Below are 23,856 nucleotides of genomic sequence, written 5' to 3'. Positions count from 1 at the left end.
TTCTATTCTATAAATACACAGACAGCAATGAGAGACAGCAGGGGGGTATCACTCTTTGTTAGCTTGTCATGAAGTCAGCCATGTCAGCTTTTACATACTTGGCTGTGTCTGCTGTCAAAAGGTTGTAGTGCTAAATGATAAGAATCAATAACTTTGTAGTGCTAACAGACACAAATAGAGACTGGTAGCTTTGCTTTTGGCTTCGCTGTATCCAGATGGCCACGGTATATCCGTCATATTTTATTTTTTATTCTGCAGATATTGGATAAAAAGGATAAACAAGCGCTTGTCAAACCCGGCTGTCTCGTGGAAGTTGTTTTGTGCCTCCACTGCTACCCGAAGTCAAGCCATGCATTAATGTTTTGACTTTAGGGCTGAAGCAAGGTTACTCGGGGAGCCTCTGTCATTACTCTCAGAGCCGAGAAATACTGATAAAGAGAAAACAGTGTTTCCTGATGGAGATCTGCATGCACATCTGTATATGCTGCAGCAGAGTCACTCAGTGAAGTTGTCAGGTGTCAGTGTAGCTGCATACAATGCCTACAAGGTGACGCGTAGCAGGATAATGACAGAACAGCACAATATTGAATTGGATGCAAAATCTGAATAAATCCTAAAATCATCCCCCTTTTGACCGAGGCACCCATTCAACAGGAGAGGAGCCAGAAAGCCCGGTCCAGGATAGTAATCTTGGATACTTTCAGTTTAATTTTTCCAATGTCCAGGCCAGGTGGGAAGGTAAATGAGCCCAGGTGGCTCGCCTGGCCTGTGATACCCAGGAGGGAAACCTTGCAATCAACAGCAACAAAAACTAGCATCCATGGTGATGGATGGTGTCACATGTCCACCTAGTGTCTGTGCTCTAAGTGCTGTGCATACTGAGGTGATGGCTCGCCTCGTCCTCGACTGTGATAGATTATAGATAGACAAAAAGCTGCGTGAGCACAGCCAGTTTTGGGAAATGTGCTGTAACCGTAGACCCTGGATCATCATCGTCCCATCTTTTACCAGCTTAAGCTGCCACACGGAGACACTTTTAGTAGTTGGGCAACATTCGCTAATGTGGATCTTCTTTCCAAATTGCGATGATAAGCGACGCTAAAATGCGCCCTGAAATGAAATCACACGGAAACCGAAGGCTTATCAAGATGAAACTGTGCAATAATACAAGAATTATCCATCACCATGCATCATGTATTTGTTTGCAGGAAACAGATTACATGGATCTTAATTGAAATATTATTTTACCTTCATTTGAATTATTTATGGGGTTGCTGACTACATTCATACCTCAGAGAAAAAAACATGAACACATTATGTGATGCAAGAATGTGTGTGTGTAGTTGTGTGCGTTTCTCATATATTATTCAAAGTGTATAGTCAGAATATGGTCTTACGTAGCCATATGAAGGATATCAAGCGGCCTGTCTTTGATACAATTTACTTGAGATCCACTGGCCAGAGCAGAGCTGTCCATTGGCCTACCATTGCTAATGAGATCGGGGGGTAAAATTGAGAGTGGTGGGCAGGCTGTCATCCGCTAGGTGATGGTTTTAAGACTAAGCAGTGATACTTCATTAATTAACCTTCACATTCTATGTAGATCTGCTCATCAAGATGCAGTTAATTAAAGAAAGGTCATTCCAAGGGCTGCCGGGAAGCGGCATTATTACAATGGAGGGATGGCACTGCTTTGAGCGAGATAACACAGGGGAGGGGGCAGGGAGAAGGCGATCACCCAGTCCCTACTGAAATGGCAGACGGCTTGCCAAAGCCAGTTTCTGAACTCCTGACTGTGGAGCACCTTACTTCTAGAAAAAGATGTATTTTTTATTTGTTTTTGTTTTTATTTCTTGCATTCCATCTTTTTTATATAGAAAGATAGCGTTGAAAAGCTCTAATGGAGAAAGCCTCAGTAAAATATTCATTACACTCAATCGACAGCATCTATCTTTTAGCATCTCAGTATAGTTTTTCTGCACTCTTTTTGCAGCCCTGTGTCTTCCCTGCCAATTTCCAGGGTGATTTCTACTTTCTCTGACCTTGCTCAGTGTACAGGAAAGAAATGCCATCCTGAGTAAATAAAGGGCCCAGAACTCAGCGGGATATGAAATAGTTATGCATCATCTGTAAGTGAAATCCACTTCGGGGTGGTGACTTATTCATTTTGATTTCTGCCTATCTATCTATGTATCTATCTTTGTCGCTGTCTGCGAAAGCACAGCTCAGAATGTGTAGACTTGTTTTGGGAAGTGGATCAAATAGACTCTGTTTTGTCATATAAACAGCAGTATATAGAAATGTCCCTATTAGGCTCTTATCAATCAGGCTGTGGTTGTTTTCGTGCAGGCCTAGACTGACACAAGGACAGAGACACTTGGAGACAGCTTAGTATGAAAGAATGTGTCTGTAGAATTGCCTCTCGGCCAATCACATAAGTGGGATCAGACTTAGTGTTACAAATGGTTTTCTATAATGTTTTTGCCAAGCCTTATTTTTTTATAATGGCGTCCCCTCCTCCTCTGAGCACTGTCTTGTTTGAAACCTTGGCGTCAGTTTTTCAAAATGTTGCTCTCCTGCAAAATTGTAGCGAGACATCAGCACCTCCCCTGTGTCCACTCAGTCCTCCTGCAGTCATCCCTGAGTGTCTTTTGGCATTGCTTCCAATGGCAGGTGTAGAGACAAACGAGAAACGGTGCGCAGGCGTGCACGCGGATGCATTCAAGCGTGTGTGTATATATGTGTGTGTATATATCCCTCCCACCCTGCTACGATACAGTAACTGCTGACCCCGGACACAGTGCCATTATGGCAGACGAGGCAGGGCTCCCCTGGCAGCGGCTGGGGCGGCTGGTTGCTAGGTGGAGAGACATTACCGCGGGCCTCTGCAATAATTTATCCTAAGAGCGCGGCGAGCCGTCATGTAGCCCCTGACAGAGAGCTGCAGTACTTTATCAGCCTGCCTGTAAATCAGCCATGTGTGGGTGCAGACGGCAACATTGTTTGATCTCTTTCAGACACTCTAATAATCTGCTCCCCTCTGATTGATACCTTCACACAACAAAGCACATTACACCAGCAAACCGCAGCAGCCAGCAGTGTGTGCGTGCGAGTGTGTGCGTGCATGCGCTAATGTAAGGAGCATGTGTGTCCGTGCGTGTGTGTGTGTCTTTCTGGTGGTCATCAGTATTGCCAGTGGCCTGGGGAGGGAGAGGGAGGGGATGAATGAGTCTTCTGCAGAAACACAGGGTCATTTGGAGTCTCTAAACCAATGACAGGCTAACGGGTTCACAAAACGATCACTGGATGAAGGGAGGGGCAGGGAGAGAGAGGGAGAGAGAGAGAGGCAGTGCCACCAGCCTCAACACAAGAAATACAGCAAACAGATAAAGAGCCACTGAAGCAGTTATTCTTTTTCTTAAATGGTGGCTGTTTTTGTAAATGATGATTTTGTAAAGACGCCTTTAACATTGTTATAATATAGGCCTTGTACACACACCTACAGATATTTTGCAAAACATTTTCCTGTGTGTTTTGGCCTCTTGTTCACATGCAAATATCCTTAAAAAGGCCATTTAAGTGCTGATTTTACTGTCTATCAGTGTTACAATGATGTCATCATTTCTTTTTACGCATGCCCATTGTTGTTTTGTGTAATGAGCATGAGCCAGAAACAACAACAATGGCGGACTACCAGTTTGTTAACATTTGATTAGCACCAATATAAGTTCTTTGTTAGCACTGACAGTTCTAATTTACAAGTTCACAGCTTAACTTCGAAACATTTTATGTAAACAGTATACGCTCATTAAACATGCTCAGACTGTTCTTCTCTGGTGTTTGACGTACCGTGACATAGACTTTATTGCCACGAGGGTTGGCCGATGTCTATTGAGTTTGGCATATGACGATGTCAGCAGTGAAACATCCCCATGCCGGGTTTAAAAGGGTCTTCATCTCCACAGCACATATCTGTAACTTGCCGCGTTCAGAAGAAACTGCAAAAAACAACGGCACGATTGAAAGAAACACACTAACAGGGGACCCCAGAAAAGAAACACAGCCGCCACCAATCTAACGAGCGTCTTGTGTTCGCCAAACTGGGCAGGCTTAATAAGAAAATAACGAACATGGACATGGAGATATAATGTTAGCACACTGAGCAACAACAAACTTCTTTTTATATTCCCTCCCACATGTCACAAACGTCCACAGGTCTTGCCTTGTTACAACGGTATGGTGCACACAGGACGATGGACAATGCCATCACTCATCGGCCCAACCCTAATTGCCACCTACTGGCTTGTTTGAACACCAGGAATCATATTTACGTTCTCGTGTGTACAGAGATATTTTGTAAAACAGAATTCTTTTTCAAACGGAGGAGACATTATATAGAAAATTATCCATATATGTATAGACAAGGCTGTCTCACATATTATTTAGATACATGTGAACATTTAATTTGTTTTCATACATTGCACAAAGAAAATGTTCCTGCACGTTTGTAAGTGTATAAGTATAGTACATTTCAGGGTAGCAAATATTTTGGAAATAGATCTGTACTCCACGCGTCGACAATTACAGCAAATGTAACCACACAGCTGAATGCTTGTAGCCTTAAAATGCTGATATTATTTTCTGTACCATTCGTGGCCTTCTATCAAATCAAAGTGAATTGCATCCTTTTCAAATTGCCTACCAACTCCCTTGCTTGATATGGCTCATGTACAAAGGAGAGCAATGTCCCGTCCAACAATACCCATACCATTTGTGCCGCTCAGCTTCAGAATGTCATTGGTTTGAGTGTGACAGTAAAACATAACTCTACCTTTTCTGCGGGTTGCATTGGAACATGGCTTCCAATTATTCAGCTCCAAATTCAATAGCAATTTTCTGCTCAATGAAATAGTGGTTTCAATCTCTAGAGTAATGTCACTTTAGAGAGATTTTCAAAATGGCATGTCTGTGAGTGAATAGATGGACGCGGGAGGATTCATTTTGCTTGAGGAAATGGTACTTGTCTGCTGAAGCTTGTCATTTATTGATGAAGAGAGAACCTCTTCAGATACTATAGAATCTACAATATGGGTTTAGATATAGTCTTTTTGCTTCAGTTGACTCTTTATTAAATATGTCAGATTTTTAGCTTTTTTGTCAGAATTTCTAAAAAGATAAAAGACGCCAGCCGCATGCATAACCTCACGATTGCGCTTGGTCAGATGGAGCCCATTTTGCTTCAGTGCAGCATTAAAAGTAGCACTGAACAATAAAAAAAATGCAATTATAAGTGTGTTTGTGTGTAATGTATCAGTAGCCCATCCAGGGCCCCATAATGAATGCAATGCAACGTGCGATCACTGAGCCGTGTGTATGCCCCGCTCAATGCATCTCTGAAAATAAACAGAGCAATGGAAATGGTTCTCATTAGTGTTGTTTTCATATTAAGTCCCTCAGACAAGGTTGACAAACCCAGCTCCCTGTGCCAGGCTCCTCAGGGACCATCGCTTCAATACAGCTAGGGCAAACAACACCAGCCGATACCAACACCATTACCACCTCCTATAGTTACTTATCCTCCCCTCCCTCCCTGTGGAGTGCTCTGTCTACACAGACCAGAGGAAAATGCATTAAGATCTTCCAGCAGCATAGAGAAAGAGTCCTGCTTTCATTTATCACCATTGCTATTGGCCCCTAAAAGGGACAAATGTCTGTTCTCCATCTCCGTGCTATTAGAATTGGAGAAATGTGTGCTGTGTGTGTGAGATGGAAGTTATTTTGTGCTCCAGAGACGATCCACTGCGAGGCTGTTTAGCAGGAAGGGAACAGGTGTGCTGAGCTTCTGGCTTCCACCATGTGTTCCAGTTGTTTCATCTGCACCTGTTTCCCAAGTCCTATATATGATGATCAAAACACTTTATTAACCATAAAGTGTTCTCGTTCATATGCTGCCTCTAAATCTTCCACGGTAACATGTTGCCACAAAGTAATTAATTGATGCAACAGAGGTCGTTGTATCATAAGTCATGTATATATAGGAACTAAAAGATAAACTTTAATTTGCTACTTTCCATACTGATGAATAGTCATTTAAGCTACAATAAAACCAGCTCATTAAAACACTGATTTTTTTAATGAACAAGCTGTCCTCAAAACGTAAGTGATGTGCTTTCTGTATTAAATCAGAGTAGTACATTTCTTTTCAGTGATATGTGAATTTTTTTATCATCACCACAATCTGACAGCAATCAAAACCAAAGCTGAAATCCTTCTGAGCCACAGCAAAGATTCCCGAACATCTGGCGTAAGCCTGCAACCAGCGATTATTTTCATTATTCCTTAATCTGCACTGTATTTCTTTGATTAACGGATTAAATGTATGGTCAGGGAATGTCAGAGAATAGGGAAATTGCCTGAAGTGATGGCTTCAAAGTGCTTGTTGTGTCCAACAAACAGTCAAAACCCCACAAACATTAAATTACTGTCATATGAAATAAAAAAACGCAGTAAATCCTCACAGTTGAGTGGCTGGAACCAGACAGTCGTTGACAAATGTCTAAACTAATATATGCTGTTTATTGCAACAAGGAGACGAGCTTTGTTTGAGAAAAGGCTGCAGGCTGCACGATGGTTTGTGCATTGATTCCTTTGTTGCGCAAGAAGTGATGCATTTGTTGACCGATCGACTGACTGCAGTGTTTCTAGCTCCATCTTTAGATCCTGGGTCATTGTGCTCAGTACCTCATCAGAGGGTTAACACAAATCAGGACAGAATGGAGTTGTTTGTAACCACGGCTTTTGCCATTGGAAACGCAAAAATGAGCGCCCCCAGGAAGAGCGGCAGACTTTGAAACCAGTTTTCGCAGTGGCCATTGTAATTACAATGTCACGTGATGCACCGGGGCCCAAAAACACTTTTCCTCATAAGATTACATTGTCTAGGAAATGGCTGTAAAATAGTGGATCCATTTTTTTGAGCATCACAACCCCCCGTGAAATGACTTGTTTCCAATCATAATTTCATCCATTTGTTCCAATAGTCTCAATAATTTAAACAAATAATTGGGTTCAGTTTTGTCTCCACGGCCAGATTTTAGTGACTTCCCCTTAAAATGTGACCATTAACATTTATTACGGAGACATAAAGACATCATTATTATTTGCATTCAGAGGACCTTATGTGCATTTCAGTTTGTGTTGGTTTCATCAAATTCTCTGAGACTGCTTTGTTTACTTTATTTGCTGTTTCAGCAGCTTCTTGCCTGGGAAAAGTAACCCCTCAACAGCCGCCACAGTATACTGTCTGACAGAATTAGAAGAGCCTAAGCAGTGTTTGTCACCATGACTAAACTGGAAAACTGAAAAATCTGCCTTTACAGAAAAGAGCTAAAAAAAATGAAGCTAAGTCCCACCTTGACCTCTGTAAAGGGCACTTAAACCATCACTATTAGACGCCGATCTTTAGGTACAAGGAATAACTGTATTCTGTATGTATGTAAGTGTTCACGCTTGTAAATACATCTCCGCCGTGCATCCCCGACACTGTCTCATCCTCTTCCCAACATGGAGGAGCATGTCAACGCACCTGCGCTGTGATTTGGCAGGGCACATCACACTGCTGCAGGCTACAGTAAATATCACCTTTCTTGTTATCTCCAAGACCTGCTTTTCCAGTAAATAGGAGAACGTGTAATTCAATACACCGTGTCGGGCCGTTTGCTTTCAGAGGACATCCAGGTGACATGACTTAGTGGCCCCGGAATGAACATAAAGATTAATAAGTAATGGCCATATAAAGATGATATTTGCACTCAGATATCCCCCTTTTTTTAGATTAATGCTTTTGATCACAGGGAATCTGGTAACACTAGACGAGCAGCAGACAGCAGAAGGTATGACATCTCAACACAATCTGGCACATTAGGATTCTGGGGAGCCTTTCATGGTCGGCTGGAAACAAAACTTGGAACTGCTGATTTTTTTGTCCTTACTATAATCATAATTTTGCTGGGCTTGCATGATATTTCTGACCGTGAATTACCCATGTTGATCACACAGCTACCTCATGATTTGATATATGACACTGGTGGTGATGACTCCAACTAGCTTGCATGTTACAATTTACTGACAATAACGATAGTATTAAACTGCATGTCCCACACTCTCAAATGAAATGGTATTTGGTCGTCCTCTGTAATACTGTTGTTGGTCCCCCTGGCATTTTGTAATTTGTTGCAGTGTTTGTGTTCTCTTTCACACTTTAATATCACGGTATTGCTTCAATTTGAGCTGCAAGATAAAGTTCTATTTCATTTTGTGGGATTAACTTACTGGGTAGCACACGTCTCAAGGTATTTGTTGTGTTTTGTTTTATCTATGAATTATTTAGAAGCTTCAAAAATAGAGAATGGGTTACAAGACGTGTGCGTCCTGTCTCTCTCTCGGCAATCTCAGTCAGATGTTTAATTTGGTCTGCTAGCGTGGAATAGCACTCACCACGACTGGGATTAGGTGGTTGGCTATGTAATTTCCCTGAAGGAGGAGCATGTTGAATCTGAGAATAATGATAAAGGACGAACTGAACATTCGAAACAAAGAAATATGAACTCATGATTGCAGCGTGTGCTCGAAGTCGTCATGGATTTTTACCCTTGATATGAAACAGTGAGCGACGGTAGAGACAGTGTTATGAAATAAAGCCACACAATTCAACTTTTTTTCGGTCATTAGTTGCTTTAACGTAAAGTCTCCAGCAATGCCATTATCATCCCTTCATCAGGTCATTTTTCATAATTTACCCAACATGCTAAAGTTCACTAGGTCTATTAATGAAAGATTTACTGTTTTTCTTTATACTCCGTAGCACTTTTTTAAAAATGCTAATGGACTCCAACAAGCACCTGAGCAAGGATGAAAGTGCCCTAATTCCTGCTCAAAAGGTCACCGAGATGAGTTATAGTGGTATAAGCACCTGAAAGCTATTCCCTTGTTAGATTTGACAAAGGGAGGCTGCCATTTTCCTCCTTAAAAATAGTGTTGGGTAATAAATGATCATTTGTGGAATGCGGTTGCTACCGGCAGTGACTTTTCCTCTGACATAACTTTACTGCTGGCTGATTTACATCCTGAAAGTTGTCCCCAAAATATTTAAAATGAGCGTTTTATTCATTATGTGCAGCAGACGGCAGTGACACACACAAGAGCTCTTATTGTGCTTCTTAGGGGAAATGGCTAATTAGTTGGCCATGAAAAATGCAGGCGTGCCTGTTTTTACTATCATCCTCTGTTTGACTCAACAACACTTTGGGCTTTTGTAACAGATTTGCAGTTATACACCCAGAATCAGCTCAATATGAAATATCTGCAAACTTTGCTTTCGCGTCATCAAGCTACTGACACATGCGCGCTTCTATCAATTATGAAACGTATTGGTCTCTGGGTAAACATGCCCTCTGTACAGTAGGTGCTGTGTGCACCTCAGCATATGTGATAGTCCTTCTCAGCAGCCCTTCACAGGTCCCTGAAAGGTGCTCCTGGTGTGGATGCAGGGCTGTAGAGCAGGGATCACAGTGACAGTTTCAGGTGGAGGAGTCTATTAATAGTTTACCTCTCAGCCAAAGCATTTCATCATTTTTGGTGTCTGAGGGCTTCCTGCTTCAAAAAAAGGGGGTGAAGTTATGCATCTCAATCTACCCCTTCATATTTCATGCTGTTGAGGATTATAAATAAAAGGACAGATTCTGACCTGGGCTATTAGTTACCCGGGATCCTGTGGGTGGATGGTGCTTTGTCTTCTGTCAGCTTCTGGTGTTTTTTTTTCCTTCACAAAGCAACAGGATTACAATCAAAGTCTTTGGGATACAATATGAGATATGATCCCCGCTGCTTAGAAGTGAACAGGAAGACTGTAGGATCGGAGGAGCAACAAAAGGCAAAACAAAACAAAACCAATCAGTCAAAATCAGCCAAAAGGGAGCGTCAGAACGGAACAAGGTGGGGAATTTGACAGTAGGTCAAGCTGCAGGTCAGTCTGAAGTATCAGTCTGGTGATTGCTGTTTTCCCCCATGTGTGACTCTCTTGTTTTGACCACACAAACAGGCCGAAAGTCTCCCGAGACGAGCCTCTCTGACAGAGTGATGAGGAAAATAGTAAGCAAGAAGGCTCTCACTCTCTCACCTTCCCCATGGTCCAATAGATGGGCCCAACATATGCCAAAGCAGCCTGTCAGTGCTTCTTGTTGTTGGACGGACCTTTGATCTTGAACAAATAGAGAGAGGAGTCTCAGAGCGCCTGCCTCTGGGCATAAGGAAATATGGGCATCACAGAGGGTCAAATTCTGGAAGAAGGCAGTAAAATTAAAACCTTTATTGCCATCTTTATGGCTTCATTCCCTATGGCAATTACATTATCTATGGAAAATGACAGAGCTTTGTTCCCATTATCAGTGAAATCTCCAGCAAGGAGTGTCTGATGTGCGGGAAATGAAAGTGATGTATGTCAGTCTGAATATATCACAGGGGATGTGGACCTGTCCTACTGTGTAAAGGTGGGTATGTTACAGCAATTTAACAAGCTGAGATTTGATAACTCTGTGCAAGTAAACACATGCTCTTAGATAACAAAGTAATCTAAAAAAAATGAAAAACTCCAACTTTTTGCTGCTCAGAGTGTTTCTATCAAATCTAGATTGACAACCCTCACTTGAAATTAATGATTTTTTTTTTCTGTGACCACTCAGTCGCTAACTACCCGAAACCTCACACATTGACTTTTCTCCACAGATTGCAACTCATCCATTTTTTAATTGCGTTCATTTTTACCTGGGTCCCACCGGACCCGCAGCGGTGGTGGTCGTTGTCATCCGTCTGCTCTGACAGGAAAAGAGAGCGAGAGAGTGGCGCCACGCCACTTTCCACCCCAAGCTGATGTGTCAGGCTTATCACACAGCCGAGCGATCCTGAGGTGACATCCTCCACTGAATCAGTGACATTTCACGGACGGTGCAAATCTATCCATCTTTGTCAAGCATCCGCCTCGATTTTAGCATTCCCCGAGTTAGCATATTGATCACTAAGAAACGCTTGAGTGAGGACTTCTTGTTTTCTGCTCCTTAAAATGGGCATTGTGAGTCCACTGGACTCCTCTGTCAAAGTCTGCTGCTGTGGGCCTTAATCTGCCCTCTTCAAAGGTGCATAAAATATGGAGGGCTTTTGTCATTCAGGGCCACTTCTTTGCCGCTTCACTTTGTTGTAACTTCTCTGCAGGAAAGTTTCCACAAAGTGTCTCGCAATAACATTAAGAGTTTTCATTTTATGAAACAGAATAGAAGAAATCTCTCAAGTGAAGTCGTCATGGTAATATTTTAGACTATTATAAGTAAGTGTGTTGAGTTCTCTTACTTTAGGAGTTTACTGTTCGCTCCTTTTTTCTGCTTTGCTTTTAATAGCTCCATTATGGAACAAGCAATTTACAGGCAACCATGTCAGGGGATGCTTTGCTAACTTGTCAAAGTGGTGGAGGTGTTTAGGCACATATGTGTTCAATAAACCAAGGAGCTATGCTTCCTTGAGCTGCTTTACTTAACAACAAAGGAGCTTTGTTTCCACCAGTGAAATTGCTGTGATGCATTACGAAAAAAACACACAGGGAAGAAGCCTGTTCATGATAAAGTCCCAACCACCTGGGTCCAGCAGTGTGTAAACTAAAGCAGCTTCTGTTATTTGTGTTAGGGCGTGCAATGTAATAATTGATTAATAATGCAAAGCTTTAGGGAAAACTATAACCCCTAAAATGAGGGCGATGATTGTGCTTGCGCCGAAGCAAATCAACAGCGACAGAATAGCACCAGGGATTACAACATCTGCAGTCTGTGGTGTCGAGGTTAACTTGTCCTGTGATTACAAAACCCATTTCCCGGGAGCAGGTGTTACATTGACACCGTTGCGATCATGTATGTGCAAATGCTGGTGCAAAGTGAAGCGCGCGCACACACACACACACAAACCGAAGCGCCCAATCACATCACACAAAGAGGGCGAGAGAGCAGAAAGAGAAGAATGGCTGCTTCCCCAACCATATGCTTTTGGCCTCTATGCCTGTGAGACCCGTGTGAAAACATGAATGAGCAGCCTGCAAATCGATAGGGACAAGAGATCTAGTGTCTAGCAAATCCAGTGCAGACTGACATGTTCTCCATGTAATCTCCTGCATTGTGCTGCGAGGGGAAAGATTATCCTTCTCTGACTGGCTGGTAAAAGGTTGCTTTGCTGTAGTTCATGTCTGTGTGAAGGGAGGGAGCATATGCCTCTCTGTAAACGATGCTGGCTCCCCCTCCTCCTCTGTCAGAGGCTGGATTATGTCCAACATTATCCACCCCCCTCACACACACACACACACACACACACACACACACATACACACACACACACACACACCCAACTCTCCAATAAAGGGCTTTCTCTCTCCCCTTCTCCTTTCAAAAATCATCGGATTTATGACAGTGGATTTTCGGAAAAGTTCTGCGCCAATTTTGATGTCTGCTAAGTACCCCGGCAGGATTAGAAGAGGCCTCTTGATGTGTGCACTCCAGTGTGTTGAGCAGTACATTGTGGTCAGGGTTATCAACTGGGGGAAAAAAAAGCCAGAAGTACATAGTGCATAATGATAAGGCTCGTTATACACATCAAGTGCTGAAAGCAGAGAGTGAGAAAGAGCATGTGTGTTTGTTTAGAATCAATAGAGAACACTATCACATTTAATTTGTCTGGTGCTGCCTTTCCCACCTCTTTGCTTTACATTCATAAGCAGCAGATTGGAGGAGATGGCTAGCTCCACTGTAGCAGCGCCATTATGGCAGAAGCAGGGGGAAACGGCGTGCGACCTGCTTGAGTGAAATGGACGCTTACATTGACTGTAAATTGAAACTTAACACTGCGGCACAATTTACAAAGTCACAATAAAAGGCAGCGACGAGCTCGGGATAGACTTGTAAAAACAGCAGTATTGTAAATCATAATGAAATACAGCAATGACTTTGCCCCGATCTAGAAATAAACAGGAAAAAAGTTGTGCGATTATCTGATTCGAGATTTATTGTGTCACGCTTGCACTGGCATGTGTGTGTGTGTTTTTCAAGTCTAGACACATGAGGCAGACAGTCACCTTCACAGCCGGCTATCCCTCTGAACAACCCGCTTGCATTCCTGTCTCTGATGATGTCGGGTGGCCCGTACTGTAAAAATCTGAGTCGCCGAAGCAGTTTTGACCGACCGCCTGCAGTCGCACTGTCAGACAGAAGGTCTGGCTTTGGGCAGGTGTGAGACGAGGAAGAGCCAGGTTAGACTCAGTTAATAAAGCCTCAACCAGTTCCTCAGTCTGCCCTTGGAGATCGCTTACATCAAAGCACCAATCAAAAACTGGTGCAGATATAATTTGTCATCAGGGATTTCCTGCTGGAGAATTATAGAGAAGATACAGGCCGATCAATACTATGGATTTTCACTGCAGTGGCTGATTGTCCAATTGCCGTGAAACATGTACCGAGATAAAGGGCACGCCTGCCATTTTGTAACAGACTGCCGAGTCAGCATAGGGCTTGTCAGATACTTATAGGCTGCTGTGATAGAAAATTATCATGCTGCAGTGTCCAAGTACTATTTAACACGTTTTTCCTCCATGGGACGTGATTCATCACAGATCCCCTCGCTCTCTGCTTTTGAGGGGGCATCACTCTGCGTCATTGTCAAGCGCGGCTCTGGCCACACATGGATGGTGTTTAAAAGGAGCAGACACAGACGGATGCCAGTGCAATGCAATCCCTCCGCTAGAAGATGTCAAGCAGAATTAGGGAAGACGTTGGAGGAATATGTTAAATCCCCCGAACACCCCTCAACGCTGACCACTTAAAGCTTTTACTACTGGCTTCAGAAAAGTCCTGATTATTTTAGACTGGCGTCCCCAAAAATATTTATATTGTGAGAACAGTATATTTTGGAGCATTTTGAAGAGTTTGTGCTTTTGATGACCTGTTGCGCCTGCTGACACACAACCATACAGGTACAGAACACCAGTATATATGTCTTTTAGGTGTGCCAATGCCAGTGCCAAAGTGTTGAGGCACTTTGATATAGAGCTTTTATCTCCCGTTTCTTAATCTTGCTCTCATCTGACACTCATCATAAAAACTGATGGACCAGAACCAAATTACAGCCTTGTGGACAGCAGCGGGGCATAGTGAGTAGCTGCTCCACAGGTGCATGGCCCCAGCAACGACCAGTTCATGTTCAAGCAGGGAGGTAAACAAAAAGTCAAGTCTCTCCTTCAGGGTAGAGTAGAGTACCATGAGCAGGTACATAAAAGCTGACTTTTGCTGGGTAGCCTCAACTTTGTAATCATTTCAGTCATGCTAGGGACGATGGTGGTCTGTCTGTTGGTCAGTCCACTTGTTTAGTCTGGACTAAAATTTCTCAACAGCTATTGGATGGATTGCCATGAAATGTTGGTACACATTAGAACCTTACTGGTTTATAATCTGTGGGCTGAGTAATAAAGCCTGATATCAATATTTCACATTTTTCGATAATTATACAATTCCCGAGCATCTTTTTCTGCAATCTAATCTCCAAAAAAAGTTTTCATACCGGCGCTTATCCTACAATATATATGCCGATACGGATATAACTGTGATATCGGCCGATAATATCAGAGGATGAATTCAAATAACTTTCATCCTCTGATTTTTCATTCAGCACCATCATCAGGTCAAAATTTCAACTTGTTCAATACTTTGCTTTATGACCAAATACCAGCAATACAAACGTTGCTAGCACACTAAACTAATTTGGTGAACGCCGTAAAATGGAAGCATTTAGCTCAAAGCACCACTATGACACAGTACAACCTCACAGAGATGTAAGCATGGCTTGGTCTTGTTTATTGGTAATAAAAGTGCATAATGTAGAAATTTCTAATGTAGAGTTGTCCTGAGCCAATGCTAATGATCATTATCGGTCTGATTTGGGCCTATTTTAATAAATCAGCATCGACTAAAATAAATTATCTCAAATTCTGGTCCTTTCTTTACTGAACCCTACAGTTTCCTTCAGCTCAGCCTGCTAATTTTGCAGCGATGCTCTCTGTCATGACAGCCCATTTTGCTGACTGCTGACTCTCATTGGTTAAAATGACAAATGTTGCCAGCGGCAGGTCATGTCAGCCATCAATAATTAACATTAATTTTTTGACAGTCACTTGATAACAACAGGCAAATATTAGCTTGCAGAGTTAGGCCGTAGCTTTTATTTCAATATGTCAGCTACAATCAACATTAAGGTAAATATAAGTTAGAATGGAGGTCTCCACAAAGTTTCCGAATATAGATAAAAATAGAGAAACTGGATGAACAGGTGAACTTGTGTCATGGAAGAACACTTTTGGGTTATGTAGCTCATTTTCGTAAAATTAATACATGCATGCCAGAGTGGGTGGGCCTTGTACCACGAAGCACTAAATAGAGCCCAGACATGTCTCTCTTTGTTGTATATGCCAAGCCAGTCTCCAGACTGAGGGCAGCGACTTATAGGGCTGGATGCCAGGCGGAGAAAGTGAGAGGCTGCAGCTCGGTGACAGAAGCAATGACCCTCAACTCAACCATCTTCTACTGTTTACGGATGTGCTGTTGCTGTAATGACCCACTTTTAAAGCCGGACTGCAGTTTACAGCATTATATTCGCATATACAGAATCTTGGAGTTACAGAGGGGTTTTATTTATTAAGCAGGTCCAGAGTGAGATTAGAGTTACAATTTAAGACAAAGACAAAACTAAATGTAACCGATCAAACTAAAAGAAGAAGATGATGAAGAAGAGTTTTTATTTAATCAGATTTAATACAATGTAAGAAATAAAAGGAACACAAATTAAATAACATTTATTTCATATTTCATTAACTTTTCATTTACTGCACATGTCAGGATAAAAAGGTCCTGGAAAACCACATGACACGACATTCCCCACAGCCTCAAGTTTACTTGGTGTTAATTAGAAAATGTTAGCATGCTAATGTGCCACATCAACATGCTCACATGCTGACATTAGCTTTTACCTCATAGCATTGCTGTGGCTAAGTGCAGCCTTACAGAGCTGCCAGTGAAGTTGTGGTCTTGTTTTTACAGACTTCATTACCCAGAAGTCATGTGATGTGTATACATGGCAACACTCCCACGGTGGGAATACAGTACAGAGGATCGAACACCGTTTATACAAGTGTGCACATTTTTACACCTCAGTGAGAGCATTTTTATGACCTTTTTATTTTAATTATTATGAGTAGCTAAACGAGCTGTTCTAAGTACTTTCTCACATTTTAAATCTTTTTTAAAATTCACCTTGAACAATAGCTTGTTTTTCAGGAGTAGTTTTTTTAGCAACAAAACACTTCAAGTTGCTTTATTTATCTAAAACTGAACCAAAATTATAATCTGAATAGAAAAAACTCATGACTCAAGAAATTCCCGAACTTCAGATAATTCAAATCATTTCTGTGATTAATTCGGCTTCTTCAATGTGAATGTTGCAACTTCTCTCTGTTTCTTTGTATTATTTTGAATACATTTTTATTTTGGTCAGACAATAAGTTAAACATTAAACTTCTTTCATGTTTGAGCACTTAGTTCTGAACAGATAAACCTGGTAGCTCAGCTGGTTGAATGTGCGACCCCATGTACTGAGGTTGAGGCTGAAAGTTTGATTCCACCATGTAGCTTTTGCTGCGTGGATTCAGATTGCAGTGCGAAGTGTCGATATATCAGGTGAGTCCAAGACAGGCGTCATATAAACTTATTTTTTGAACTGAGAGAAACTTTCCTTTGGACTTCTGTAATTGACGTTGAAAAGATGTCTAAAATTACATCCTAAAAGCTTTCATTCTGAGCGCTGTAAGGATGTCACCTGTCACTCGTAGCAGAAACTTTTGTTCTGGCTCCTTAGTCGACATCTTTTGAACGTTAGACAAAGACATTAAATTGACGTCTTTTGGATGTGTTTTGCTCTGTGGGAGGTATCCGTGCCTTCTGACAAAACAAAACTGCTGATCCTGCTTTCTCTATTATCCTACAAAGTTGATGCTGACGAGCTGAATTGACCCCTTTAATTTGTGACCAGTGATGTGGCTAAACTGAGGATGCCTTTATGTTTAAATGAAATGAAGACTTGGCAGGGAAAATAAATGGCATCTTACTTCTAGAACACTTGCCTGATAAAAATCCCACAAGGGACCGTTTACTCTTAAACACATGGTGTAGCACATAATCTGGAATGTTTTGTGAAAAACTTTGCACATATTTGTCTGTATGTGTAGATTCAAACTGCTCCAGTCCTAAATCCATTATTCCATGCCACACCACCTGTTTTTAAATCGCACCGCCAAGAGCCTTTGCTGTTCATCTCCTCGTGCATAAAAACTACCATTGCTGGCATGCTGCAGAGCTGCTGAAATAAAAACTCCTGACATTATTAAACAGCAATAAGAACTTGGGAATCGTTGTCACCGAATAGTTGTTTTTGTTTTGGCCACATTTTCCATATCCTTTATTTTTTCCGGTTTCATGGTCAGAAGAGTGCACCCTGACCAGAAGTCCAGAATGGCTTCATGCGTACCCAAAACGAATCATAGGCTCGTCACGCTGGACTGATTTCTCTCAAAGTCGAAGGTCAACCACAACAAAGTTTTCCATTTTGCTTTCCATTCTCTGTCGTCCTACCTGCTGCCTGTCTCAGATGATGGGCGTGGAGCTGAGTGTTTTGCGAAATAATGCGCAGCAGAATGAATTCATACTGTAATGTAATGAGGACTTGCATGAGCTGTAATTGTTATTATTGCCAGACACAAATTGAAAAGCATAACCTGTCTGACACCAGCTATCAGTTGTCATTATGTGGGAAAACATGCCCTCATTGCAGATAGCTGTCTGTTGACACCCAAAGTAATTGAGGAGGTAGTCGAGCTGTTGAAGGCTCTCAAAGGAGAGGACGAACACTTGATCAGAGCATTTTTATGTCTTCGGAGATGATTTGATTCCACATAATGTCTATTTTACAGCCAGATATGCCATTAATTTGCATGATAGCGAGCCAAAATGTGACATTTTTATTTAGACGTCCCCACAATGTTTGGAGAACAATTGGTTGGTGTTTTTTCTTCTGTCAGTCTTTCAGAGCGGTGGCGTCTCATTATATCATATCTAACAGAGCAGTGAATAGCTGCCTCTCTCCTCACATTGCTGTGTCAGGTCAATGTGCCATTTTTTAAGTGGTGACGGGAGGAAGGGGGTGGGGGTGTATTGTTGACAGGGAGATGATGATTACACATTTAACTCTTTGTTGTTGTTTACCAACAGCAGAAACTAATTGAAGAAACAAAGAAATTAGCCTGCAGATTATTCTACATCGCATATCGTCTAAAAAATCTAAGCAGACGTCGTACCAGGAAATACTTAAATGCGATCCAATTTGAATGACTGCTTATCTGGAAGTGTAACCGTAGGCACAATGTAACGTTTTTTTGTTTTTTTTTAGCCATACATCTGCAGCGCAGGCCGATGCACGCTCTCCTGTTAGCTCAGGCTGGCAAACTGGGCAAGTCTGTGCTCGGTGCCTGAAGCGCTGAAGCGAGAACAAGGGGCTTCTTTCCCATGAACTGGAGCCAAGTGCCAGCACTTAAGGTGAAGGGCCGAGGCGCAGGAGAAGTAATTTAATCTGAGGCTCTGCCCAATTCCCTGGGCGGCCGAGTTTAAGAAAGGTCACATAGAGAAACAGGCACTGGTGACCCCTTCCCAATTACGGGCGCTACAGCAGAACATATCACAGCACCGTCCAAAGTGACAGTCATTTAGCAGCAACTCATCTGAGGGGAGGAAGTGGGAGATGGATGATAAGGAAATAAAAAATGATTTGCCAGGACCTGTTAGCCACTTCTCTACACAGGCCTGCTGCTCCCCCAGCTCCTCCCTGTCTTATTCACACACACTCATACACTCCCTCTCTCTCTCCCCTCTCTCTCTGTCTCTTCCCACCCCCTGCCACCCCTGCTGCCCATCTCCCTCCTGCTCCACAGACACGTGACGACTCCGCATGATTATTGGCGCAATCACTCATGTAACAGCCTGCCCAGCTTTCCGTGGGGGCTCCAGTATTTGTCACTGTCACTTCCCCAAGTGCTCCGCCATTGTCTTGGAAATTGTATGTGTAAGGCAAGAGATGCCTGTGACCCACTTCGACAAGGGAGCCAGCGATGTGAGGGCGCTCATCACACAAAAAAACAGCAGTTTGATGTGTCCTATTATGTGTCCCAGCAAGAGCCATAAATAATTGTGACAAGTTTTTTGTTGCGCGTGAAAGTCCTTGACTCTGCCTCCTGTTCCAGCACCTCCTCTCTCGTATGGAGACGCTGCCAAGCACCCCCGATGATAGATGGCACGGTGCAGCAAATGACAACGGGATAGATTTTTAGTTTGTGCTTTGGAAGGGATCAGTAATGGTGCTTTGCTGTACAAAGCAATAAAAGAGAAGGACAAGAGACAGAGGGGGGAGACAGAGGGGAAAGCAAAACAAAAAAAAAAAAAAAAAAAGATCCATCGATGCCGGAGAGGGAAGAATGATGGCCAGTGACGCATGATTTTTGGGCGTTTGAGCACTTAGATATATGAAATCAGGGTTTGTCAAATGGAATGGTGGTGTGGTATTTGGCCACTCGCTGCAATAACATACATAAAAAATGCATGAAATACACTTCATGGTATTATTGTCCACTACCGCTGAAAAAGGCATAGTCTCTTTCTAACAATAAAAGAACAAATTGATATACCCCAGTACAACTGCATTGCTTTAGCTGTTTGTCTTTACCTCAGACAAACAGAAGCTGTATGCAGTTGTTCAACTATTCATTTGAGTACATTGTTTTTGCTCTTTGTTCCTTGCCAAGCTGTGATTTCAGACTGCTTAGCGGAGGAAGATTTTCTGTGAAAAATCGACACGGACGTTAGATAAAGTACCACCTGCAGGTCCCGGGTGCCAGGCGGGCAGGATACTGGTAGACAGTATGATCAGTCATGGTAATGAGCGCGAGGGGCTGACATACATGCTTTGAATTATATGACTTTGAGGCCTAGTAGGCACCCTCAAACCGGGCCTCAGCCATTAGTTCAACCACTCTCTCCTTATCTCAGAGTCAAGCTGTGAAGTTTTAACAGCGCCATCATTCCCCCCTCTTCCTCTCTAAATTGTTCCACCTCTGCAGCAGTGCAGAGTGGGACTGCTCACAGAGGTAAATTAAGATTGTTTGTGTACTTTAACATAATGTGATCTTTAGTTAAATAAATATGGGCTGAACTGCTTCAAGTCAAGAAGCCAAAGATTATTTCTTTTAAAGCTGTTTAACGAATGACACAAAGTGATTTGTTGATACCAGCAGTTCAAGAGACACGACAGCATGTGAGCATGTTTGTGTTCATGTTTGTCTTCTTTAGTTGACCGCAGACGCATTTGCTAATTGTATTCCGCTTCCTCTATCACAATTATTAATTTATCTCTTAAGACCACTGCGGCAGTGATGATCATTCATGTCGCCGCATCCGATAGTTAAGAAGTGGGCTTCCGTAAAAATCCATCATGTACATCAATGCACATTACTGAGGTAATTAAACAGGAGGTAATACCGCCAGATATCGTAAAATATCAAGGGGTGATCATACGCCCCTTAACACTGTACAGCCTCAGCACATGGAAATGATGCAGGAGATGAGGAATCAGCTGCAAAAAGTCCAACACACGAATGTAAATCTATCTGTACCTTACCCAAAGAAAAACACTAATTATTTGAAATATACTGATTACAGCCGGCCGAAAAAGTGGCATTAAAATAATTACTCGTGAGCCCTCTCAGAGTTTGTACATTTAGCACTGTACCACCATTAGGAATAATCTGTCCAATTAAAGGTTGTGTAATTAATTAAGTGCACATTCTGTGAAGAGGAGAGGGGAGAGAATTTATCAACCTGCTGAAATATGACCTATCTTGTCCAAAAGACTAATATGTTTAAACAAAAGATGAAAATTGATGACAACATTATTTGTAACAAAATGCTCACTGTGCAACTATGATGCATCTGTACTTGGATTCGGCTTCGTAGCATTGTCCTCACAAAAGCTGTGATGTATTACCCCCGGCTGCCTGGCAATAACTTTCGATGAAGGGCGCTTTGCCTATCTAGTGAAACAGTCTGTTACTTTATCCCACTTCACATCTCAGGCCTTCGCTGTAAGCATCATCTGCTAGATTAAGAAGTGTTTTCATATGTAGAAAATGTAAACATGAACGTCTGCTGTTGTTGTTGTAGAAAGATATAGTAGTAGTGGCACATGATGTTGTGAGGAGCTGAGGCGGTGTTGGCACCGAGGGGACACCCTGATACCACCACCCAAAAGTGTACTAGAGCAGAAAACATCGTGCTGCGCAAAACCTGTCGGGTCATTTCTGTTATAGCAAGAAAATTTGAGCCAATGTCCTGTGTGTGCTTGTGTGTGTGTTTTGTGTGTTTGAGGGCGTGAGCAAGATGCCAACGGTTCATACACATACAGCGTCGTTGCCAAGTCTACATATGGCCTAGATCAACACTTGAGGGAACAGGCGTCATAGCTCAACATTTAGTAAACTACGAGTACAAACACACGTCTAATGCAACCATGACAAAGACACATATACTGTACACTGTGGGCAGACGGCAGCCACACATTTATTCAAGTGCCACTTCTGAATCAAGCACTCAGGAGGTACAGAGTCATTGCCGAATGATTTCTGTAGTATTATGTTATAATAATGTTCTGATAACAGCAATAATTTAAACACTCAAATAGATACTTTCTAAGACGACTAATAAACATTCACAGTCAACGTTCCCAGACTAATTGTGAAGGATGCGAGACGCCTAATCTGTCAAGTGGCACTGATGTAAAGCGCCAGTGCTCTCAAAGCTGGACAAGGTGGCTCTGCTTCATTTTGAACAATAAACTTGAGTGTAAATAAACTAATTAACTAAAGTTAATTAGAAGAATAGTTAGCTCTAGAAAAGTGACTATTTCTCCAGACAATTAACATTTAATGTTGTGTTCACACAAGCATTATTCCTACAAGAAATAACTGCCTGGCTGCCTGGTTGAACGTAGCTCGACTTTTGCTGCCACGCAATGCAATGAAAGCCCACGCTCCAGGTAGACAGAGACCTTGTGACGTTAATGCAGTATTTCTACTGCTTACCCCTCAATTGAGGCGATGAAAAATAAAAAGATTGCCATCATAACATTCCAGAGAAAGTCCTGTATAGTAAATGAGCGTTATAAATCGCTGTTATGGTGTCTGATAAACCTTCCAACTCAAGGATCTGTTCCTCCAACTGGATTTTTTGTGGATCGTATTTTGTTTGTTTTTGGCAGCTGAAACTAAAAACCTCGACCAACGCATCCACTTATCCTCTTTATTACTTTATTTTATTTATGTATTTTTATTTATTTTTCAAGAACAAATTTATAATCTCAACCATGCACTCATAAAGAAAATATCATCCAGGTGGTGCAAGTGATAATACTACAGCAGCTATTACAGACAGTATATGAATCCTTAAAGATCCGTGACCTATTTAGAGTAGGGATGGGCAACTAATTTAATTTTATTTACAATCAATATTTTGGCTTCCAACAATATAATCAAGATGAAACGATTATTGTGCTGAATGATGCTCCCGTTTGTCGTCAGTTATAAATCTTGCGCACCTCTTTCTTTTACAGCTGTCCGCTTTTCGTCCGTCCCCTTGAAGCCCCAAATCACTGTCAGCCAGGCTGTGGCATGTAGTAGTAGTACTGTTAGACATGAGGCATTTTCTATTCATTTTTTACATTTGTTTTCAATTGAATTATGTGGTTCAAGGAAATCCACTGTAAAAAACTTGTTTAAAGCTCAATAAATGCTTGATGTTTCAAGTCTGTTGTCAATGGAATTGCTGGGATCTTTTCACAGTCTAGAGTTGTTGGTTTCCAGCTTTCAAGGATTTTAATTTCCAGGTAAATGCTTACATTCTGTAACACTGATTAATTGAACCCGGAGCCAATTTGAAAAAATGTTACAAAACTAAAAAAAGGTTTCATGTCCTCTGTTAAATCACCGAGTCCTTTAAAGAACACAGACAGAAGAAAAAAGGTACATTATGGGAACATTTTCAGTTGTGGAAGTGATTTCACAAAGGCAGGTTATAGTTTGTGCTCTGTGAGCTCAGTGGCCTCAGTGTGCTGGGTGGTGGAGGGCAGTGTACCACCGCACCTTCCCAAACTGCCATCCAGCTGACAGCTCCCAGCCGAGGGAGAGAGGAGAGGAAGAGAGGCTGTGATGAGAGGGAGACATAAATCCTATGTCCTATATAAAAAGAAATACTATCCGTGTCAAGGAAAGGTGGGATGCCCTAAAATGAATGATAACAGACTCATTAAAAATAACGGCCGTCTAAATGATAAATAGCTCGCCTCCTGAAAAGAGCTCAGGACAATGGCTTTAACAAATTAAGACTGCAGTCCTCTGCCCAAAGGTGTTATTGCCCCTCTCCTCTTTCACCAAAATATCTGCTGGTGATAACACTGTGTCTAGTTCCCCATTATGGTCAACACACTCCCTGATGGATAACTTAAACCATTAACATGCTTCTACCTACCACTTCACTTTGTTGTACTTTAAGTCCTCACAACTGATTTGTTGTGGTTGCAGTAAAACACACTTTAAGAAAGTTATTCATGTGTAAAAATAAAAACTATAAACCG

General features: G+C 42.0%; 1 protein-coding gene across 2 annotated transcripts in view; it reads left to right on the top strand.

Moving 5' to 3' along the window:
* The window catches only part of tshz2 (teashirt zinc finger homeobox 2), a 107,522-nt gene that overhangs the window by 4,722 nt on the left and 78,944 nt on the right, over window positions 1-23,856 (top strand). The window lies entirely within an intron of this gene.

Source organism: Pagrus major, chromosome 7 (genome assembly GCF_040436345.1).
Source record: "Pagrus major chromosome 7, Pma_NU_1.0".
Lineage (NCBI taxonomy): Eukaryota > Metazoa > Chordata > Actinopteri > Spariformes > Sparidae > Pagrus > Pagrus major.
Note: the sequence above shows the minus strand (reverse complement) of the source record. Positions and strands in the feature narration are given on the sequence as shown.